Genomic DNA, 24,286 nt, shown 5'->3' with positions numbered 1-24,286 from the left:
CCTTCCAGATCCTTAGATGCTCACAAGGTCCTGTTTTGGCTAAAGTGAAGAGGGGAAGAAATCTTGAAAAATTTCTCTGAATCTGTCAGTCATGATTTCTTATGATACAATTTGTTTAGCCATTCCCCAGTTAGTGGTCAGTTTGTTTTAAATTCTCTGCTACAATAAAAAAGAGCCACTATATGTATATATATATATATATATATATATATATATATATATATATATATATATATATATATATATATATACATATATATACATATATATGTATATATATATACATACATATATATATATACATATATATATATATGTGTGTGTGTGTGTGTGTGTATATGTATACACACACACACACACACACACATACACACACATATATATTTCAAGAGAAATCAGTATGCTTTGATCTGCATTTGGACTCCATAGTTCTTTCTCTGGATATGGATAACATTTCCCATCATGAGTCTTTTGAAATTATCTTAGATCATTACATTGCTGAGAAGAGATAAGTCTACCAAAGCTGTTCATGACACAATATTGCTATTACTGTGTACAAAGTTCCCCTAGTTCTTCTCATTTCACTCAGCATCAGTTTACTGTAAGTCTTTCCAGGTTTTTCTGAAATCTACCTGCTCCTCATTTCTTATGGAACAATAGTATTCAATTAAAATTACATACCATAATTTATTCAGTCATTCCCCAATTGATGGGCATCCCCTCAATTTCGATATTCTTTGCCACGACAAAAAGAACTGCTATAAATATTTTTGTACATGTGGGTCCTTTTTCCTTTTTTATGATCTCTTTGGAATACAGTATTGCTAGATCAAAGAGTATACACAATTTTATAGCCCTTTGGGCATAGTTACAAATTGCTCTCCAGAATGGTTGGATTCATTCACAACTTCACCAACAATGCATTAGTGTTCCAATTTTCCCACAACTTCTCCAACATTTATCATTTTCCTGTTTTGTCATGTTAGCCAATCTGTTAGGTGTGATGTGGTACCACAGAGTCCTTTAGATTTACACCTCTTAATCAATAGTGATTTAGAGCATTTTTTCATATGATTACAGATAGCTTTAATTTCTTTTTTTATTCCCCCCATTTGTGCTTTTCTTTCTGCTTTCTCCTTTCCCCTTCTCACTAGTGTTTTACTTTTGACCACCGCCTCTTTCAGTCCCTCTTCCCTTTTATTAGCCCTTTCCCTTTTCTTTCCCTTTACACTTACTACTTCTACTCTTCCTTCTATCCTTCCTCCCTTTTCTTTCCCCTTTTCCCTCCTACTGTCTATAGGGCAAGTTAGATTTCTATATTTAACTGATCATGTTATTCCCTTCTTGAGCCAAATCTGATGAGAATAAGGTTCAAACAATGCTCATCTCCCTCTCTTCTTTTCCTCTAGTGTAATAGGCTTTTGTGCCTTTTCCTGTAATGTAATTTACCCTTGTCTGCCTCCTTCTTTCTTTTTCTCTAAGTACATTTTTCTTAGATCAGACTAATCCACTTACTTGGATCCATTTAACCCACTTGATTAGATTTTTTTTTATCATTACATCAAAGTCAACTTATACCCACCCACATTATGTATACCCATTTAATTTGGTTTAATAACAATACAGTTCTCAAGAGTTACAGGTGTCATATTCCTTTGTAGGGATATAAACAGTTTGCCCTTGTTTATTAATAATTAATAACATGTTGTGGTGGCGAAGCCAAGATGGCAGAGTAAAAGCAGTGATTTGCTTGAGCTGTCCCTCAAACCCCTGCAAATACCTGTAAAAATGACTCTAAACAAATTCTAAAACAGAAGAACCCACAAAAAGACAGAGTGAAACAAATTTCCAGCCCAAGACAACTTGGATGGTTGATCAGAAAGGTATATTGCACCAGGCAGGGAGAAGAATATAGTTCAGCATGGGCATGCAGGTAAAATAGGCCTCAGTGAACCTGGAGCAGCCCTCAGAAGATTGAATCACAGGAAGCTGTGGCAGTTACCAGATTTCTCAATTCATGAATGCCAAAGACAACTTAGAAGGTCATTAGTTGGGGGCAGGTAGGTCATGCAGTCGATAGAGCACTAGCCCTGAAGTCAGGAGGACCTGAGTTCAAATCTGGCCTTCAACCAAACATGTGGCACTTACTGTGTGACCCTACACAAGTCACTTAATCCCAATGCCTAAAACAATAAATAAATAAAAGAAGGTCAGAAAGAAAAGTCTATGACTGTGATGAGAGAAAAGCTCAGTCCCAGCCCTAGTCCAGGCATGCCCAGGGGTGTCAGCTGCTTCCAGAGCTTTCAGCTCACAGACTGAGGGAGAATTGAGTGGCTGATCAGAGAGGGATTGCGGGGATCTCTTTGCTGACTCACAGACACATAGACATTAGTAGGACCCTCAGGATCCGTCAGTCTAGAAGATGGGGGTAACTGAGGGGAGGGGCATGGAGGAGAAAAGGAAGGGAAGTGAGTGAGGGGCAAGCAGACCTCTAGCTGCCCATCCTACTTACAGCCTCCTCCATAGACAAAGAAACTCACCCTTAGTAGAAGATAGCAGGGGGGCCCCCCACCCACCCAGTGATGTCACTGCAGGGTGGGGCTAGCCTCTTCCAGAGCAAAGAGAGAAGGAAGGAGGGAGAGGAGGGGGTTTCTGATATTGGGTTCAGAGCATTGGGGGGTCCCCTCTGAAAGTCATTTCTCTCCACCCCCATCACCCAAACTGGCTATGGGAAGGGGCCACAGGTGCATCTTCCCTCTGAAAGTGGCCCTGGGGTTGACCAGGGTCCCAGGTTCCTGAGGGCAGTCTGCTGGGGCTGTGGTGGGGGCAGCAGCTGAGCTCAGCTTGGGGTTGTCCACCCCTTTACACAAACTGTGGGGAGGACAAAGAGAGGATGGGGGAGGTGGAGGGAAGGATGTCCTGGGCTCCACAAAAGGGAGGAGCACAGTAGCTACAGCAGCATCTGCAAGCAGTAAATGGGACTAGGATTCCTCACAACCCCCAGAGCAGGGAAAGAAAGTGGGCCCCTTTCCATTCCTCCTACCCCTCCACATTCCCCTCTATATTCTTTTCTGTCCCCTTAAGTCTTCTCCTGAACCTCCCCCTGACGAGTTCAGGATGCACCCCAAGAAGGTTGAGGTGCCACCTGAAATGATAAAGAATACACAGGTGGTCCTAGTGTCCTGAAAGACATTCACTCGAACAGTTCTTCAAATTAAACAATGGCATTTATTGAGGTGATGCACTCAAGCTGGTCTGCTCCCACGTGGGAGAGACAGAGCATAAGACCTACTTCCCATTGCAGGCAAAGGAAGTTGGCCGCATTACAGTTATGCTTTAAATACAATTTTATGGAATGAGTGGGAGTGGAACACTACTCCAGGATGTCACATAGTCCATACAGAGAAGCAAAGAGAAGCAGAAAGGGGAGGGGAAGAGTTGTCAGGTTAATTGATGGTGCTTTGTGAAAGCACACTGGTAAGTCCATGGTGGGGGTCTTCAATGCATAGTCTTCTTTGATCAGTTTTCTGGCCGGTCACATCCTGCATCTTATCTCATATCCTGAATCCTGTTTGCTTCATCTGCCTCACACATGCCTGTCTGCCTCACCTCATCACTGCTATCCCAAATTGGCTTGTTTTAGTGCCCATGGGGATTTGTGTGGGCATGGTTGGGTGGTTCGTGGGAGTATTAATAACTTTGTTTATGCATGTTTTGTGTGTGTAGGTAGGATCATGTGTATCTGAGAGTGTGTATGTGTGTATTTATGTGTATGTGTGTGTATTCATGTGCACCTGCTCCTCCAGGGCTTCTGCTGCCTGGGGTCATCTTACAGCCCAAGCTTCTGTCTGGAGATCTGGGGCTTGGGGGACAGGTGTTGTGGGGTGAGTGGGGTTCAGTGGAGGCCATTAGGGAGAAGTCTTTAGGGACACTCCCTCCTTCCCCCCCTCATGTGGACTTTGCCATCTTTCCTCTCTCCCTTCTTCCCATCGTCATCTTGGCCTCAGGGCTTGGGAGAGAGGAGACAGTCTAGGAAATTTTCCCCTCCCCTTCTCCATATCATCTCCTTCATTTGGAGTCTTTTAATTTAATGGTATATTTGTTTTTCATTCTGGTTTTAATCAGCACCTGGTGAAAGGGGCGTTTCCATGTACCTTGTTGGAAAACAGAAAGAGGGCACTGTCCCTAAACCTGCATATGTCTGTGATTTACAGACTGAAAGAAGAGAATTCTTTTTAACATTACTCCAATGAGGATGGACAAAATGCCAAAAAGCAGAGACCAAACTCTCTGGTAGGTAGGCAGACTGAAACCAAGGTCTCATTTTTCAGCACTGGAGGTGTCAAGCCAAGTCCTGATCCAGCAGTGTTGGTAGATGTCTGTCTAGCTCCCATCTTCTGGTTCAACCTGGAGGATTTTTTTTTTGGAGAGGGGAGGTTGGGGATAGGAACTGACAGAGTTCTACGCCAAGGGTCAGGAAGAGAAAGAGATCCCAGTACTGAGTAGTAAAGTTCACATGGGTGTTTTCTTGGGAATGCAGATTTCTTATAGAATTCCTTACATAAAGTCTAAGTTGCATAATATGAATTTACATCAAGGAACATTAGTCTGTACTCCTTTCTATACCCATTCAGTTTTCTCCAGAGGTCTTTCATATCTAACTTTTAAGATTCTATTCTGATTTCTAATCCATTTTACTACTTTCATTTTATGAGTTAATTCATTCCATTCACACAGTTATGATGACTAACTATTCATTTCCCTCCATCCTATCTCTGTCTGTTTCTCATTCTCTCTCTTTTTATCCTGTCCCTCCTCTAATGCCTAATTTGCATATGACCACTGCTTTCTTTTGTCTGCCTACCTTTTATGACTATTTTTTCTTTCACTTGTCCCTTTACCTTACTTACCTGTAGGGTAAGATAGATTTTTATGACTAATTGAGTAAATACATATTTTCCTTTTTGAACCAATTTAGATGGGAGGGAGGTTCAAACATTGGTTGACCATTCCCACATCCCCAATTTTCTACTCCAATGAAAAAACTTCCTTGCACACCTATTTTATGTGATAATATTTCCCCCATTCTTTAACTCCTTTCTACCTTCTCCTAGGACATCTGTATTTTTCCACTATCCATTTGTTTTACATCATCTCCACCTAATTGGCTCACTCCCCAAACCCACTTTCTAGGTAGAATCCTTCTACCTACTCGAATAATGATAAAATTATTAGAAGATATGCATATCATTTTCTCTTATGGAAAAGTACACAGCTGAATCTTATTGAATAGCTTATGATTTCTCTTTTATATTTGCCTTTTAATGCTTCTTTTGAGTCTTGTATTTGAAAGCCATATTTTCTCATTATTTCTGTTCTTTTCATCAGGAAGTCTTCAAAGGCATATATTTCATTAAATATCCATTTTTCTCTCAATGTGTTTCTGTAGAGAGCAAGCCTGTAGTAACTGGAATGTTCCAGAATGGGTGTCTCCTGCCACAAGTATCTTTTCCTCTGAGTCTTCAGAGAGTAGATGTGTTTCCCCAGAAAGCAAGATCAGAACATGTGTCTTCAGCCCCAAATGTCTCGTCTGCTGAGTGTTCAGAGAGTGAATATGCTTCCCCAGAGAGTAAGCCTGTAGTAACTGGAATGTTCCCAGAAAGACTATCTCCTTCCACAAGTATTTTTCCTCTAAGTGTTCTGAGATTAGATGCATTTCCACAGAGAGCGAGCCTTTGGTAAATGGAGTGTTCCCAGAGTCAGTGTCTCCCACCACAAATATCTTTTCCTCTGTGTACTGTATAGTTGTGTTGACTGCTTTTCCTTCCTAAAACAAAAAATACCATTTTTAGATTATATAAATCTCAGGGGGGAGGACAGGGAGAGGGAGGGATACATGGGATACCGTGATGTAAGAAACAGAAAACGTCACTGAAAAATTTTTAAATGAGGTCAAGAATGTAAAGAGTATTAATGGAGAGGTGTGAAGGGGTTTTGGGTGTGCAGAGTGATTCTTTCCAGCTCTGCAGCCTTATGATCCAGGCTTGGCTTGAGATCTCCAGTGTGGAGAGAGGAGACTTTTGGCTGCTCTGCTCATTTATCCTCTTGTCTGGCATTCACCTCTCTATCTTCTGTCCATCCATGTTCAGGTAACATGTGTTTTCCTCAGTCCATTTGTTACAATCTGTACTCTTCTGTCTGTGACCGTGTCTTGCCTCCACATGTCTGTCCCCCACATGTTCTTCTCAGTTCTGGCAAGGCCATAATGTGGCTGGCCCCAGAAACTGCCTGGTCCTCCTCCTCCTCTGTCTCTGCCCCTGGCCCCCGGGTGTCCCTGAACATCTCCTGGCCCCTACTCTTCACAGGCACGTGATATCCTTCCTGCCTCCCTCAGTCCTGTATAGTCAAGTCTTTGGGCAAATTTATGTTACTTTGAAATTGCTCTACTTAGAGCTTTGCCGAATAGTCCACTTACACAAAGCGAATACTGTGTGTAGTTGATAAAAAAAAAAAAAGATGGCATAAGTGGAGAGCAGTTCAACAGAAATTTGGTAGGAGATGAACACTTCACACCAGGTATCAAATTAAAATATAAGAGAATACATGAATTAGATGTGATAATGAAAATATTAAAGTGATTAATGATGAAAAGTATAAGTGAGAGACATGTATTTTATAATCATTAAAAATTACTCTAGCTTATACCTACAACTCATTAATTTGGTCATTCAATAGCTATAGAGTAAGCTCCTCCTATGTGCTGGGCACACAGAAACACAGATGGGCTAATTAAGCAATTAAAAAGCTTTTTTTTTGGTGAGACAATAGGGATTGAGTGACTTACTCAGGGTCACACAGCTAGAAAAGGTCAAGTGTCTGAGGCCAGATATGAATTCAGGTCCTTCTGACTCCAAGGCCAGAGCTTTATACACTGCACCACCTAACTGCCCTCAACAAGCATTTCTTTGTTGTTGTTGTTGGTGGTGGTGGTTTTTTTTTTTTTCAGTAAGCACTTTTTAAGGAACTCCTGTGTAACAGGCAGTGTGCTAGGTTCCGGTGATGAAAACACTATTAAGGGTAATGTCCCCTAACCACCAGAAACTCATGACATTCTAATGAATCAGAAAATACAGAAGAGTATATACAGAATAAACACAAATAAAGGCAAATTACAAAGCAGTCTGGGAGCGAGGCAACTAGCAGCTGGAATCAAGAAAGGATTCATGGAACAGGTAATGCTTGAAATGAGTCTTGAAGGAAGAGAGGGATTCTCTGAGGCCTAAGGATAGAGGTTCAGCTTCAGAGTCAGGAAGGCTCAGAGTTCAAGTACTACTTAAGATCCATGCTAGCAGCATGACCACAGTCAACCTGACCTCTTAGTGCCCCAGACAACTCTGTAAGATCATAGACACATTCAGATGTATTGTCAGTCTTACTGAGGAGGCAGAAAGATGCAACAGTGTTTAACTTGCAACACTCTGACTTGCTTTTGCCCAAACTCACATAGATACTAAGAGCCTGAGGTTGGATTTGAACTCAGATCTTCCTAACTTCAGGGCAGGAGCTCCAAACACTAAACCACTGGATGGAGGGATTTAGAGATCTCAGGAGACTGTTTCCAAGCCACTGCCCAGGAGGTTGCCTTGAGACCAGGGAAGGATAACAAAAGAGCCCATGCTCAGTACACTGAGGTTCTGCAAGTGCTCAGCCCCTTCTAAATTCACCATCCATGCTGAGGAAAAAACTCTACTGGTCTTATCTGAGTTAGGAACTCACCAAGTAATTTTAGGTATGGTGGGCACAAGGGTCTGGGAGCAGAATCTATCACCCCACAGATAATGTAAATGACCTTTAATGTAAACAGAAAGAGAAACTTCAACTATCCCATGGGGAAACTTGATCACTGATCATCCCTAGCTTTTGGTCTTCTTTGTTCTCTTTCTATATAATACCTCTTCTGGCCCAGTGGTGGTGTGTGGATCCAGCACTCTGCCCTGTTGCCGCCATAGGACTAGTCTTATGAGTAAATTCTCTTATACGATGAAAATAGCCCCAGTAACCTTAATAATTCAAAATATAAAATCCTCACTGGCAGGATCTGCTTCTTTCTTTCGAATCATATACATTCCCATTATGGTATACCATGATGAATGGCATCCCTTGGATGATCTGTATCCTTATCAGTTTGTTCCCTCTAAAATGGAGACAGGAGAGACTCAGAGAAACCCCCTCAACATCAGGTTTAATTAGACCAGCCTGGCACAGAAATGATGGGGAGAAGTTAAGGGACTTGCCCAAGGTCATGCAACTTGTAAATATCAGAGGCAGGATCTGAATGCAATTCTTCCTGACTCTAAGCACTGGAGACAGAGCTACAGTTCATCCTATGATATGGTAAGACCCCTTTTCAGGGCCCTGAGCAAATGAGGCTTTAGCTCCTACTTTCCCTGACCCCACCACATGTACACACACACACACACACACATTCCTGGATTAGCTTCAATGTTGCTTTCAACCAGATGTTACCTCTAATCACAAGCATAAAATTCATTCATTCAATAAGTGTTGAGCAAAAACCCTTCTGTTGTGGGTTTTTATGGGGTGGCGTAGGTGTGGAACGCCTTCCTGAAATACCTCATATTTGAAGTGGGGATTAATGAATCAGCAGGCTAGTGGCCAGGTCTGGGAGGCCTGGAGGTCCAGGCTCAATAGGCTAGTGGCCAGCCCCCTAGGTACCAGAACAACAAGCCAGGGGCCATGCACCTGAACTTAAGGGCAAGTAATTTGGGACAGTTCCCTTTATACCCCAAAAGCAGAGATCAACTTTAAAAGTAGAAATTAAGCTGGAAAGTCAGGGAAAAAAAGCCCTGACCCCCTGACCATAGAAAGCTGCTATGGCAACAAAGAAGATCAAAACACAGACTCTGAAGGGGAAAACAATGGCAAAGCATGTGAATGTGAAGCCTTAAAGAGAAATTTGTAATGGTTTCAGGCCTAAAAACACCTAGAAGATCTTAAAAAAGTACTTTTAAAATCATATTAGAGAGGCAGAAGAAAAATTGGGAGAAGTAATGGGAAGTATGCAAGACAATCATGAAAAGAAGGTCAAAAGCTTGGTAAAAAAAAGCACAAAAATGGACAAAGGTATATAAGAATCCACTGAAGAAAACAACTCCTTAAAAAAGGAGAATGGCCAAATGAAAAAGGAAATACAGGTGACAACCGGAATGTAAAACCATAGCTAAATAAGAGGTAGGTCATTTTCATTAAAAAAAAAAAAGATAACTAAAGAAAATAATTCCTTAAAAAAAGAGAATTGAGCAAGAGAAAGCTAATTTGATGATTCTGCAAAAACAAGACTAAATCAAATAAAATTTTAAAAATGAAAAAAATAATCACATAAAATGAAAATAAAATACCTCATTGGAAAAACCACCGGAAAAATAGATCCAGGAGAGATAATTTTAGGATTATTGGACGACCTGAAAGCCATGATAAAAAAAGTGACAAGCAGCATCTTTCAAGAAAGTTTGAAGGAAAACTGCCCTTATATCCTAGAATCGGAGGGTAAAACAGACATTGAAAGTACCCACTGACCATCTCTGGAAGGATCCCAAGATGAAAACTCCCAACAATATTAGAACCAAGTTCCTGAACTCTTATGTCAAGGAGAAAATACTGCAAGCAACCCAAAAGAAACAGTTTAGATATTGAAGAGCCACAGTCAGAAATACACAAGATTTTGCAGCTTCTACATTAAAGGATAAGAGGGCATGGAATATGAGCTTCTGAAAGGTGAAGGAGGATGAATGACAACCAAGAATCATCTACCCAGTAAAAGTGAACATAATGTTAAGGGGAGGAAATGGATGTTCAATGAAATAGGGGACATCCAAACATTCCTGTTGAAAAGACCAGAGCTTAACAGGAAATTCGATTTTCAAATATGAGGCTCAAGAAAGGCATAGAAAGGGAAACAGGAAAGCAAAGCTGTAAATTATTCAATATGATTAAAGTGTTTACATCCCCACAGGGGAAGATGACACTTGTAACTATTAAGAACTGTATCTCTATTAGGGCAGTTAGAAGGAGTATACATAGACAGAGTATGTGGGTATAAATTGACTTAGATGGATGATATGAAAAAAGGGTGAGAAAGAAGGTTGTACTGGAAGAAGAGGGAAGGGAGAGGAAGAATGGAGTAAATTATATCACATTTAAAGGTGCAAAAGATCTATTACAATGGAGGGAAAGAAGGGAGTGAGGTGAGGATTGCTTGAACTTTTCTCTCTACAGATTCAGCTCAAAGAGGAAATAACATACACATTCAGTTGGGTATAGAGGTCTATCTTACTCTATAGGGAAGTAGGAGAAGAAGGGTACAAGAAAATGTGAGGGGCTGATAGAAGGGAGGTCAGATTAAGGGAGGGAGTAGTCAGAAGAAAAACACTGTGAAGAGGGACAGGGGAAAGGAGAGAGAAAGAAAAGTATAAACGGGGAAAACAGGATGAAGGGAAATACAGTTAGGAATCATAACTGTAAATGTGAACGGGATGAACTCACCCATAAAATGGAAACAGACAGCAGAGTAGATTAAAAGTCATAATCCTGCAATGTGTTTTTTACAAGAAACACATTTGAAGCAGACATTCACACAGAGTAAAGGTAAAAAGCTGGAGCAGAATATATTATGCTTCAGCTGAAGTAAAAAAAAAGCAGGAGTAGCAATCAGGATCTCAGACAAAGCAAAAGTGAAAGTAGATCTAATTGAAAGAGACAAAGAAGTAAAATATATGTTGTTAAAAGATACCATACACAATTAAGTAATGTCAATAAACATATATGTACCAAATGGTAGAGCATCCATATTTCTAAAGGAGAAGTTAAATGTTTTACAGGAGAAAATAGACAGTAAAATTATGCTAGTGGGGGACCTCAACTTTCCCCTCTCAGAACTAGATGAATCTAACCACAAAATAAAGAAGAGAGAACTGAAGGAGGTCATTACAACTTTTGAAAAGTTAGATATGACAGACCTCTGGAGAAAACTGAATGTGGATAGAAAGTAATGTATCTTTTTCTTAGCAGTAAATGGTACCTATGCAAAAACATACTATGTATTAAGGCATAACAACCTCACAATCCAATGCAGAAAAGCAGAAATATTATATGCTTCATTTTCAGAGCATAATGTAATAAAAATTGCATCTATGAAAGGACAATGGAAAGAGAGATTGAAAAATAATTGGAAATGAAATAATCTCATTCTAAAGAATAAGTGTGTCTAAGAACAAGTCATAGAAACTATCAACAATTTCAGCAAAGGAAATGACAACAATGAGACAATGGACCAAAATCTGTGGCATGCAGGCAAAGCAGTACTTAGGGGAAATTTTATATCTCTAAAGGCTTACAGCAGTAAAATAGAAAAAGAATTGATCAATAAATTGTGCATGCAACTAAAAGAGAAAATGAACAAATTGAAAATCCTCAACAAATAGAAAATCCTGAAAAATTGACAGAGATATATAAAACTGAAAGTTAAGTAAACCATTGAACTAAAAAATCAAACCAACGGCTGGCTTTATGAAAAAGAAATAATAAAAGGGAAACCATTGGTTCGTTGGGTTTAAAAAATGAAAGACAAAAACCAAAGGACCAGTATAGAAAATGAAAATGGTGAATTCACCACAATGAAGAGGAAATTAAAACAATAATTAGGAAGTATTTTGCCCAATTGTGTGTCAATAGATTTGACAATCTACATGAAGTGGATGAATATTTACCAAAAATATATAAATTTTCTAGAATAACAGAAGAGGTAACAGAAGCTGTACCTCCACTTTAGAGGAAAGAAATTGAATAAGCCACCAGTGAACTCCCTAAGAAAACATCCCCAGGGTGAGATGGATTCACATGTGAATACTACCCATTATTTAATGAAAAATTAATTCCAATACTGTATAAACTATTTGGGGAAATAGGCAAAGGAAGAGTGCTGCCACATTCCTTTTATGGCACAAGTATGGTGTTGATAATCTGCACCAAGAACAGCCAAGACAGAGAAAGAAAACTATAGACCAATTTCCCAAGTGAGTATTCATACAAAAATTTTAAATAAAATACTGGCAAGGAGATTACAATAATATATCACTAGAAACATACACTTTGACCACATAGCATTTATCCTAGAAATGCAGGGCTGGTTCAATATTTGGAAAACTTTCAGCATAAGTGACCATATAAATAATAAAACCCACAGAAATTACGTGGTTGTCTGAAGAGATGCAGAAAAATTTTTTACAAAATACAGCACACATTCCTAGGAAAAATACTGGAGACCATAGAAATAAAAGCAGCTTTCCTTAAAATAATATCTGTAGCATCTCTCTAAAACCATCAGCAAGTGTTATCTGTAATGGGGATAAGTTAGAAGCTTTCCCAATAAGATCAGGGGTGAAACAAGGATGCCCATTATCACCACTATTATTCAATATTATACTGGAAGTATTAACTCTACTAATCAGAGAGGAAAAAGAAATTGAAGGAAATAGAATACTCAGGAAACAAATCAATCGCTGTTTCTAGATGATGCGATGATATACTTACAGAATTTTAAAGAATCAACTAAAAACTAGTTGAAATCATTAACAATTTTAACATAGTTGCAGGATACAAACTAAATCAACATAAAGCATCAGTATTTCTTTTTTGATTTTCATTAATTTTTTTCTTATTCATTTATTCATTTTTAGTTTTCAACATTCACTTCCACGAGATTTTGAGTTCCAAATTTTCTCCTCATCTCATCCCTCCCCAAACCCAAGATGGTGTGCATTCTGAATGCCCCTTCCCCTAATCTGCCCTTCTCTTATTCCCTCTTCCCCTTCTATTTTCCTGTACAGCAGGATAGACTTCTACACTCCATTGCCTGTACATCTTATAAGCATCAGCATTTCTATATATTACCAACAAAGCATAGCAGCAAGAGATAGAAAGAGAAAATTTATTTCAAATTACTTTAGATATTTAAAATACTTTGGCATCAACCTGCTAAGATAAGCCCAGGAACTTTATGAACACAATTACAAAACACTTTTCCCACAAATAATGTCAGACCTAAACAACTGCAAAATTATTGGTTACTCATGAGTGGGCTGAGCCAATAAAATAAGGAAGACAATTCTACCTAAATTAATTTACTTGTTCAGGGCATATCAATCTAACTACCAAAAACTATTCTGTAGAGCTAGAAAAAAATAATAACAAAATTCATCTGGAACTACAAAAGGCCAAGAAATCAAGGGAATTAATGAAAACAAATGTGTAGGAAAGTGGCCTAGCCCTGCCAGATCTCAGACTGTATTCAAAGCAGTAATCATCACAACTATCTGGTACTGGCTAAGAAATAATGTGGTGTGTCAATGGAATGGATTAGGTACACAGGAAACAGTAGTAAATGACCATAATAATGCAGTAGTTGATAAACCCAAAGATTCCTGCTTTTTACACAAGAACTCACTAGTTACTGAAACTGCTGGGAAAAATTGGAAAACAGTATGCCAGAAACTACATATAGATCGAGACTTTACACTGTATACCAATGTGCTGTGCCCAGAGTAATATAAATTTTGATCCCATAAGCCTCCCAAGATATCTTGGAGTTTGGGAGCTAGATTTTTTGGCCTCTTCCCTACTTATTTATTTTATCATTTAAAAAAACCTGGGACAATTAACACTTCTGTCCCATCTATTCTCATTTACAATTTTTTGAAATAGAGCTCTGGAAAACCAGGCTTTGATAAAACCCATTTGGATTAAAATAGACCTACTTTAGTATTCCTTGAACCCAAATCACTCTGGTTCTCACTGAGTGGCCCATAATAGGTCCTGGCCTAAGCCTCACTTGGTCATTGTTTGGGTTTTGATGGCTCAGAGTGAGTGTAAGTAGCAATTTTTTCTATTCTGGCCAAAAACCAGAAAAGTCTTCCCCTTCCAGACTGAATTTTTTTGAATAGGCAAACTAAAGCATCCCTTGCTTCATTTCTTGTCTAGTCTTAAATCACTGAATGGTGTTTCCTCAGAGAAACTGAGACCTGTGAAAGACCTTAGCTTAAAAAGTCTAAGTTCTCCCACTGCATCTGGGGGCCATGTCCAGTCATCCAAATCTATGTCTTATCACTGGACTCAGATGATCCTGGAGGAAAGAGTGAGACTTTGCATGGCCCTGCCTTATTTAAATCCAATTCACTTGCAAGTCAAGACATCACCCTTCTGACATCATTGGTCCTCTTCCAGAACAAAGGATGGACAACACAACAACAACAAGGTGAGATCAAAATGGGTAGATGATTTAGACATAAAGGGTGATACCATAAGCAGATTAGGAGAGGAAGAAATAGTTTTTACCTGCCAGAGCTATGGAGAAGGGAAGATTTTATTACCAGACAAGAGATAGAGAGCATTTTGAGATATAAAATGGACTATTTTAATTATATTAAATTTACAAAGTTTTGCACAAAGAAAACCAATGCAAAAAAGAAAAGATTAGAAGGAAAGCAGAAAGCTGGGAACAATTTTTACAACTGTCTTTGATAAAAGACCTCATTTCTCAAATATGTAGAGAATTACATTACACTTTTAAGGATACAAGTTATTTCCCAATTGATAAATGGTCAAAGGATATGAACAGGTCATTTTCAGGTGAAGAAACCAAAGCTATCTATAGTGATAGGGAAAAATGCTCTAAATCATATTGATTAGTGAAATACAAATTAAAACAACTCTGAGGCACCACCTCACACCTATCAGATTGACAAATATGAGAAAAAAGGAAAATAATAAATGTTAGAGGGGATGTTGGAAAATTGGGACACTAATGCACTGTTGGTGGATTCTGGAGAGGAATTTGAAGCTATGCTGAAAGGGGTATAAAACTGTCAATACCCTTTTATCCTTACTTATAGATCTAGTGAATAGACAGATTGATAAGAATTTATCATTTATTAAGAGATAATTTAGAGTAAGACATATATCACTGTAGGAATAAAATAATCATGAGATTAGAAGACTTTTTAAAGGCTAAGTTTCCCATCCTGGCAGCTGGAGAAAGGGGAGTTGACAACAGGTAAAATTCTTTAGACTTAGTGGATAAGCTCCCTTACTTTTCTTCAGCTAGAGCTCAAATGCGAGTTCAGTAGTATAATCTTGTAAGGTTTGGTTTCCCTTTCTGGCAAGTACAGGATTGGTGGGGTGGTGGTGGGATGACTGCTGCCTGCAAACCACAAGTTCCTCTTTCCCATTCTTAGTTCAAACTACAGGCCCCTTGAAAGGAAGCTTTCTGGTTACAAAATGCTTCAGCTGTGGGGCAAGGCCTTCTGGGGTAATCTTACTTGGACATGCTGCCAACAGTATGATTGTAGGTTAAGAAAGCTTGGGAGAAGCAAACCAGTCAGATGACCTGCCTTGTCCAACTGAAGTATGTTCAAAACAAGTTTTCTAAACTTGCTCTATTTTTTATTCCTCTTTTCTGTAATAAAAAAAAATAAGTTCTGAAATCATTCCTTTGTCACAAATTACTGAGGAATTCATTGATCTGACTTAAGGGGAAACTGCCAACCATTACTATGAAATCATTATTTATTTGCTTGGAAACTTTGTAGGTCAGAATTATTTTCTATTTCAGAAAATTAATTTTAATAGTCAGAAGCAACAAAAGCTTTAGGAGTTCTCAAGGAAGAGACAATTAGGGGACCTAGCAAATGGTTAGAAAGAGATGATGGAGACCACTGTGGTAGCACTAGACACAAGATTGGAAGCAGTTTGGACACTCCATTGACTATACAGACTTCTAGGTCATAGTTCAAAGGCAGAGAGGAACACTTTCTGGCAAGAGGGAGCAGGGACCCTGAGGAGCAGTATCTTTTTTTGGTCACAGTACAACAGGGAATACTGAATACTGAAATAGCTCTATCTTAAAGGGAAAAACAAAAAACAAAAAACAAAACCAAAAAAAAACCCAAGGCATTAATGAGTTCCCTAGGACAAAATTCCCAGGACCAGATTGATTTGAAAGTGAATTCTACTAAACATTTAAAAACATTTCATTCCAATACTATATAAACTATTTGAAACAACAAGTAAAGAAAGAGCCCTATCAAATTCCTTTTATGGCACAAATATGTTTTTCATACATAAAGAAGGGTGTGGGAACATACACACACCAATACATTCGTGGTGGACCTGTGAAATGACACATCCATTTTGGAAAGTCATTTGGAAATATGCAAAGAAAGTAAAAATAATGTCCAAAGCTGTGAAATGCTCCATTACACCTCGACAAAGCCATCAATATGAAAAAAGTCCCCGCACACTCAAAAATAGTTATAAAAGCACTTTTTTGTAACAGCTATGCATTGGCAACAAAGTAAATGCTCACCAACTGGGAAATGGCTAAACAAGGCTTGGAATATAAATGTCATGGAATACTGCTACCATGCTACAAGAAACAATGTGTGCAATGAGTGCAGAGAAGTATGTGAACTGATGCAAAGTGAATTAAGCTGAGCCAAGAAAACAGTACGTATACATAGAAACTATGACAATTTAAATAGAAAGAATAACACACACAAAAAAAATTAAAAGTGCCTGTAATAAAATGTGAAAGATCAAGTGGAACTGAAAAGGAAATATGAGAAGACACCAACATCCTACCCTGTTCATATGGTGGGAGGTCCACAGCTGTTACACATGGCACACCTTGTCCTGAATTCATTGATCAGTTGTGTTTGCTTTTCTTTTACTTCCTAAAACAAAAAATAAATTTGGTTGCATGACATGGCTGTTGAGGATGGGAAAAGGGAGGGATACATGAGATACCCTGGTGATATAAGAAACAGAAAACTGTTGCCAGCAATCAAGCAGGGCACCAGATGGGAGAGCACGAAATAAAAGAAAACGTGGCCCAGGCGGTACAGTGAAGACTGAGTGTTTATTCATCTGAGGGTCACAGCATATATAGAAAAAACCTAACATAACTTCAAAGAGTCATCCCCGTGAGACACTCCCCAAACATCTTCTGTGTACATGCCATTACAACATACGTTTCCTTGTTATCAGGGTTCACAGATCGGACAGAATACTCCAAGGCCTTCCCTGGCTCTCTGGTGCCACCTGCACAGAGGAGTGGTGTATAAATCTAAGAGTTCAAAGAGCAGGATTGTTCAAGAGAACCTCCCTTGCTCGGGAGATTGGGGAGCCAACTTCTTAATAATGTGAGCCCTAGGGGTCAAGACCAGGAGAGAGTCAAACTCTGTCCTGGATCTTAAAACCAGATCAGACTCCTTTAGGGCTGGTCCTCACAGAAAACATCAATAAAAAGTTTTAAGAAGAGGTTAAGTATGTCAAGGGAAATGATGGGGGAAGGGAAGAAAGAAAGAAAGGGGTTTGGCATCAGTAGCAGATTTCAAACAATACTACAGATCAGTGATTATGGAAATAATTGTTGCTGTTATTTAGTCCTGTCTGACTTTTCCTGACCCCATTTGTTGTTTTCCTGGCAAAGACATTCGAGTGATTTGCCATTTCCTTCTGCAGTTGATTTGATGGATGAAGAACTGAGGCAAACAGGGTTGAGTGACCTGCCCAGGGTCATACAGCTAGAAAGTATCTGAGGCCAGATTTGAAATCAAGGAGGTGAGTCGTCCTGACTTCAGGCCCCACAGAATATATAACTGTCCAGAAAACAATTTGAACTTGTTAAAAATTCAAAAATTGTTCAATGGTATAGATTAGGTATGCAATGTACAGAAAGAAATAAGAATAAAATACTGTTTAATAAATTCAAAGACAGAAATGGGAGGAGAGCTGCATGGAAGGACACAATTTTTTTTTTAGGCAATTGGGTTTAAGTGACTTTCCCCGGGTCACACAGCTAGTAAGTGTGAAGCATTTGGTCTGAGGCCAGATCTGAACTCAGGTCCTCCTGACTTCAGGGCCAGTACTCTAGCCACTGCGCCACCTAGCTGCCCCCACAATTTTTGATTAAAAAACCAAACAGATGGGATAAAGGAAAAGCAGTTTGGCAAAAATTTGACAGGACATCAAAATCTCACATCACCTATCAAATTAAACTACAAATGGATACATGTATTAGGTATAAAAGGGGAATCAATACCAAATTAAAGGAGCAAGGAGGAAATTACTTGTCACATCTATGGATATGGGGAAGAGGTTATAACAGAACAAGCCACAGACAAGAACACAGAAAAAGAAATGGATCATTCTGCTTTTATAAAGTTGAAATGTTTTTGCACAAATAGATTGAATGCAGTTTAAATGAGAAGGGTAACAGTTAAGTGAGGAAAAATATCTTTGCAGTAAAGTTCTCTAAGGACTGTTGCATATGCAAGATATAAAAGGAACTGATTGCAAATTCTAACATTAAGAGGCATTCTCCAGTAGGTCAAAGGACATGAACAGGAAGTTTTCAAAAGAACAAATCCAAGCTCTCAATAGCCCTTTTTGTCATAAATGTTCCAAATCCTTCATAATGAGAGAAGTTCACATTAAAAGAACTCTTTTTGAATAAATATTCATAAAGTGGAAAGATCTAGTTTGGGAGTCTGCCTACACAGTAGAAATAGAGACCTGGGTTTGAGTCTCATTTGGTAATCTAATCCCTTTCTATTTCCAAATAAGGTATCGTGCACAGTAAAGTACAAGATATTCAAATATAAGATATTATTTAAGAAAATTTTGGAGTCTTGAAGCTAGGTTTCCTTAAAACAGACTTCAGAAAATATTGGTAACTTCACAGTTAGCTAAATGACCTGATACCTTTTATTTGTTTTATTTCTCCACATTTTTGCTATTTCATTTTAAAATGACTCTCCCCTAAAACAATGTTCTGCATATGTTTGAATAATTTTAGTCCCTAAATGAATATGCTACTGATTTTCTGCAGCCCACTAGATGGCACCAAAGGAAATAAAATTACCTCGAGTTGAATTTAATGACCATTTTCTTTTAAATTTTGATTACGAAGCTACTGAATTTTGTACTATTATTTCTTTGAGTGTCTTTTTGATTTGGCAGTGTATGTTTCTTACAATATATGATGAACAAAACATTTCAGCAGTTATTGCTAATTATATGTCAAGATTGTGTGTGGATGTTACTAATAGTTTCAGAACAAAAAATAAATAGAAGAACTCTTTTCTTTCAGTCTGTAAATCATAGAGATATGCAGTTTCAGAAACAGTCCCTTCTTTCTGTTCCACAACAAGGTACATGGAAACACCACTTTCACCAGGTTCTGGTTGTGTCCAGAACTATAAAACAAATACACCTTGTAACTAAAGAACACCAAACAAAAGGGATGATATGGAGAAGGGGAGAGGAAGAGTTCTTAGACTCTCCTCTCTCCCCAGCCCCCAGGGTAAGATAAGAATGAGAGGAAGTGAGGAAGAAAGGACTGAAAGATCCACCAGAGGAGGGAGTGTACACAAAGGCTTCTTCTCCCTCCTGGCCTTCACTCCACCCCATTCCACCTCATGATCCCGCCTCCAGTCCTCCAGACAGAGGCAGGAGCAGCCCTGGAGGAGAAGGCACACACAGGTTCACCCCTGAACACATAAACCCATACATACACACAGACACACACCCAGATGATCTTACATACATACACAACACACAAACAAATTAAGGTATTGATACTCCCAGGACTTTCCACCCACCCTTACACACATCCTCTCTGGCACTAAGCGAAGCCAATTGATGAGAGGAGGGTGGGCTTCATGAAAAGGTTGGGGGAGAAAGGAAGAGAAGAAAAGGAGAAGGGAAGGGCTGAGGCAGGAATAGTGGAGGAGGCTCTTACCTTACTCACAGCCACTTAAGCACTGGCAGGACCCTCAGGATCCGTCAGTATGGAAGATGGAGGTAATGGAGGGAACGGGTGAGGAGGGAGAAAGAAAGAAGTAGGTGAGGGATATGGAGACTTGGACCTGCTCATCCCACTCCCATACTCCTCCAGAGACAAAAACATACACTCAATAGAGGGTGGGAGGGGCTGGTCACTGTGACGTCACTTCAGGGCGGAGCTAGTCTCCTCCCAGAGAATAGAGGGAAGGGAGGAGGGAGCGAAGGAGGCTCTGAGACATCAGGCCCGGATCAGTTGGGAGATTTCCCCGAATCGTTTCTCTCAGCCCTCATCGCCCAAACTGGCTAGGGGAGGGTGCTACAGTGCATCCTCCACCTGGAGGTGGGCTCGGAGCTGATTAGGGTGCCAGGTTCCTGAGGGCAGGCTGCTGGGGCTGGGGGTGGGGAGCAGCAGCTGAGCTCAGCTTGGGGCTTCGAAGGGTCGGCCCGTTTATGGAAACTGGGAGCGGGAGGACAAAGAGGGAAAGGGGGAGGTAGCGGGAGGGGTGTCCTGGGCTCCACAAAAGGGAAGAGAACAATAGCTGCAGCAGCATCTGCAAGCCACCAGCCCTTGAATGGGACTTGGATTCCTCACCACCCCGAGAGAAGAGGAAGAAAGAGGGGAAGGGGCAGATCTCAGCCTCCTTCCTCTAGGCAGGAGGAGGTCAGGCGGGTCAGGAAGGGTCAGGAGGTCACCAGGGAGGCACGTCTTCCCGCTGTTTTATGTGTGAGTATCCTCCTCTACAATCCTATGTAATATGAAACTTCCAGAGGGTGGACAAGAGGGAGCCACACACCCCTTTCTGGCTCAGTATCCTTTACCAAGAGACTTCATAAATTTCTTTCTAAAACTATTTCACATTTGGGGTTTTATTCTCTCCAACACCGGTTTCCCTGCCACTAGTGAATTGGAGGAGTGGATAGACAGCTAGAATCTCAGTCACAAGACCTAGCCTGAAATTCTGCCTTACTCATTGTGTGACCATAGGCAAGCCACTTAAATACTCTAAAAACCTCAATTTCCACACCTGTAAAATGGGGGTAATAATAATAACTAAACTAAGTAATTTACAGGGTGGTTGTAAGGTCCAATGGGATGTTTGCAAAGTGCTTTTCAAACCATGAAGCACTATAGAAGTGTTTATTATTCTCATTATTATTATTATTCATGTCTCTTACTCTTTCTGATGGATTTTACATATCATGCTATTGACTCTTTAGTTTAATGTTATTCAGATTATTGCACAGAGTAACTGTGGTTTTTTTTTTGTAATTCTATAAAATGATTGAGATGTTAACTCATCTACTGCAGGCTCCATGAATATATCTTTAGGACAATTCTAAGAGGAGACAGGACTGTGGGGATGACATATTCCTCATGCTGTTCCCACACATTTTTCAGTTCTTTCCCTGGGTCTCTATATACTGAAAGCTTTCCATCCATGCAGCTTAGAGATTAGTAGCACAGTCCAGGAGAGCAATGATCTTATCTCTCCCCAAATCACATTACCTGGCAACCACTGAAAACTTCCAAACTTCCAGAACTAGCGTTGAAAATAGCAGTGTGAAAAAGAGTGAAGTGTCAGACATTTCATTTCCCCACTGCTCCCACTTCGGAAATAAAGACCAACTTTAATATAAATATAAAGTCAAGGAATAAGCTGGGAAAATGAATAAAAAATAGTCTGACCATGAAAAGCTGCAGTAGAGACAAGGAAGGTCAAGATACAAACAGGGGTAGCAATCATGATCTCAGACAAAGTAAAAGCAAAAAAAAGACCCAATTCAAAAAGTAGGGAAACTCCATCTTGCTAAAGAGTATCACAATAAAATAATGTAATAGCAGCATTAAACAAATATACACCAAATAGCAGAGCATCCAACTTCTTAAAGGAAAAATTAAATGACTTAGAGAAGGAAAGTCAAACTATACTAATGGGTGATCCTAACTTTCCACTTTCAGAGTTAGGCAAATCTATGCATAAAATAAATAATGAAGAAGTTAAGAAGATGAAAAATGTCTTAGAAAAGGCAGATATAATAGACTTTTTGGAGAAAACTCAATGGGAATAGAAATGAATATAACTTTTCCTCATCTGTACATGGGACCTTCACAAAAACTCAACATGTATTAGGACATAAAAACCTCAAAACCAAATGGAGAAAAACAGAAGTCTTAAATGCACCCTTGTAGACCACAGTAATGAAAAGGATTCAATAAAGCATTTGGAAACAGATTCAAAAATTAATTGAAAACTAAATAATCTAATCCTAAAGAATGAATGGGTCAAAAGACAAATCATACAAAACAATCCAGAATTTCATTAAAGGGAATGCCAATAATGAGCGAAGATATGAAAAATGGTGGGATGCAACCAAAACAGTACTTGGGGAAATTGTCTTTCTCTAAATGCTTACATCAATAAAACAGAGAAAGAGCAGATCAAGGAACCAAGCATGAAATTTAAAAAAAAACAAACAGGAAGAATTTTAAAATTTCCAATTAAATATCAAAATGTAAGTGCTGAAAATCAAAAGTGAGATGAATATCAATGAAAGAAAAAAATCAATGAATAGAACCAAGAATCAGTTGTATAACAAAAAAAAAAACTTTAACCACTGGTTATCTGATTTAAAAAAAGAAAACCAAATTACCAGTCTCAAAATTGAAAACAGTGAATGCATAATTAATGAAGATGAAATGGAAGTAGTTATTAGGTTGTATTTTGCAAAATCATATGCCAAGTAAACTGAAAATCTAAGTGAAATGAGTGAATATTTCCAAAAATACAAATCACACATGTTAATTGAAAAGGAAATAAAATACTTAAATAGCCCCATCTTAAAAAAAAAAATTGGACAAGGCATGAATGAGTTCCGTTAAACAAAATCCCAAGGACTAGATGGATTTATAATTAAATTCCACCAAACACTTAAGGAATAATTCATCCCCATACTATATAATCTATTTGAAAAAAAAAAGATAAAGAGAAGGCCTACCAAAGGCCTTTTATAACAAAAATATGGTTTTGATACCTAAACAAGCCAATGCAAAAGGAGAGAAAGGAAAGTGTAAGCCAATTTCCTTAATGAATAGCAATGAAACATTTGAAATCAAATCCTATGAAGGAGATTACAGCAGTATATCACAAAGGTCATATACTATGACCAGTGGGATTTATACTAAGAATTCAGAGCTGTTTCAAAGCTAGGAAAACTATCAGTAGAATTGACCATATTAATAACAAAACCAACAAAAATTATACAATTATATAAAAAGATGCAGAATTTTTTTTTATAGAATACATCTATTTATAATAAAAACACTAGAATGCATAGGAATCAACAGAACCCTTCTTAAAATGCCAAGTACTATCTTTTCAAAACCAAGAGCAAGTGTTATCTGTAATGAGAATAAAATTGAAGCCTTTTGAATAAGATAAGGAGTGAAGTAAGGCTGTCCATTGTCACCACAATTATTCAACATCATACTAGAAATCTTAGCTGTAGGCAGGGGGCAAGAAAAAGAAAGTCAAAGAATAAAAACAGATGATGAGGACAAAAAAAATTACTCCTCTTTGCAGGTGATATATAGTATATTTTGAGCACTCCAGAAAATCAAATAAAAAAAAACTAATGGAAATAATAACCATAGCAAATTTGTGGGATACAAAATAAACCTTCATAAGTCATCATCATTTCTATGTACTACCAACAAGATGTAGCAGGAAGAGATAGAAAGAGAAATTCCATTTAAAATAAAGGTAAACAATATAAAATACTTGGGTGGCTCCCTGCCAAGACCTAACCATGGACTTCATGAAAACAATGACAAAACACTCTTCATAAAATAAAGAGAGAACTGAACAACAGGAGAAATACGATTTGCTCCTTAGTGGGCTGAGCCAATAAAAATGACAATTTTACCCAAGTTGATTTACTTATTCAAGCCAAAACAAACTATCCAAGACTTATTTCATAGAACTAGAAAAAATAATAACCAAATTCATCTGTGAAGAACATAAGGTAAAGAATTTGAAGGGAATCAATGAAAAAAATGGTAAGGAATGTACTTAAGTAATACTAGATTTTAAATGATCATGAAAATAATCTGATACTGGGTAATATACAGAGGAGTGGATTAATGAAATAGATTAGGTACACAATGCATGGTAGGAAATGACCACACTAATGTAGTGTTTAGTAAACCAAACTCACCACTTCACAAAAATTGCTGGGAAAACTGGAAAGCAATTTGGCAGAAGTAAGCATAGATCAACATGTCACATTGTATACCAAGATAAGGTCAAAATGGGTACATGATCTTGACATAAGCAGTGATATCATTAGTAAATCAGGAGAGCAAATA

General features: G+C 38.6%; 1 long non-coding RNA gene across 1 annotated transcript; it reads right to left on the bottom strand.

The window, feature by feature from the left end:
* Positions 1-4,506: 4,506 nt before the first annotated feature.
* Positions 4,507-20,064, bottom strand: LOC110203735 (uncharacterized). Its single transcript, XR_002323070.2, has 3 exons — positions 19,877-20,064; positions 16,714-16,805; positions 4,507-5,827 (listed from the first exon to the last, which is right to left on the bottom strand). It is a non-coding gene; the product is annotated as an uncharacterized LOC110203735 (long non-coding RNA).
* Between the last annotated feature and the right edge of the window lie 4,222 nt (positions 20,065-24,286).

Source organism: Phascolarctos cinereus, unplaced genomic scaffold (assembly GCF_003287225.1).
Source record: "Phascolarctos cinereus isolate Bilbo 61053 unplaced genomic scaffold, phaCin_HiC Scaffold_10;HRSCAF=463, whole genome shotgun sequence".
NCBI lineage: Eukaryota > Metazoa > Chordata > Mammalia > Diprotodontia > Phascolarctidae > Phascolarctos > Phascolarctos cinereus.
Note: the sequence above shows the minus strand (reverse complement) of the source record. Positions and strands in the feature narration are given on the sequence as shown.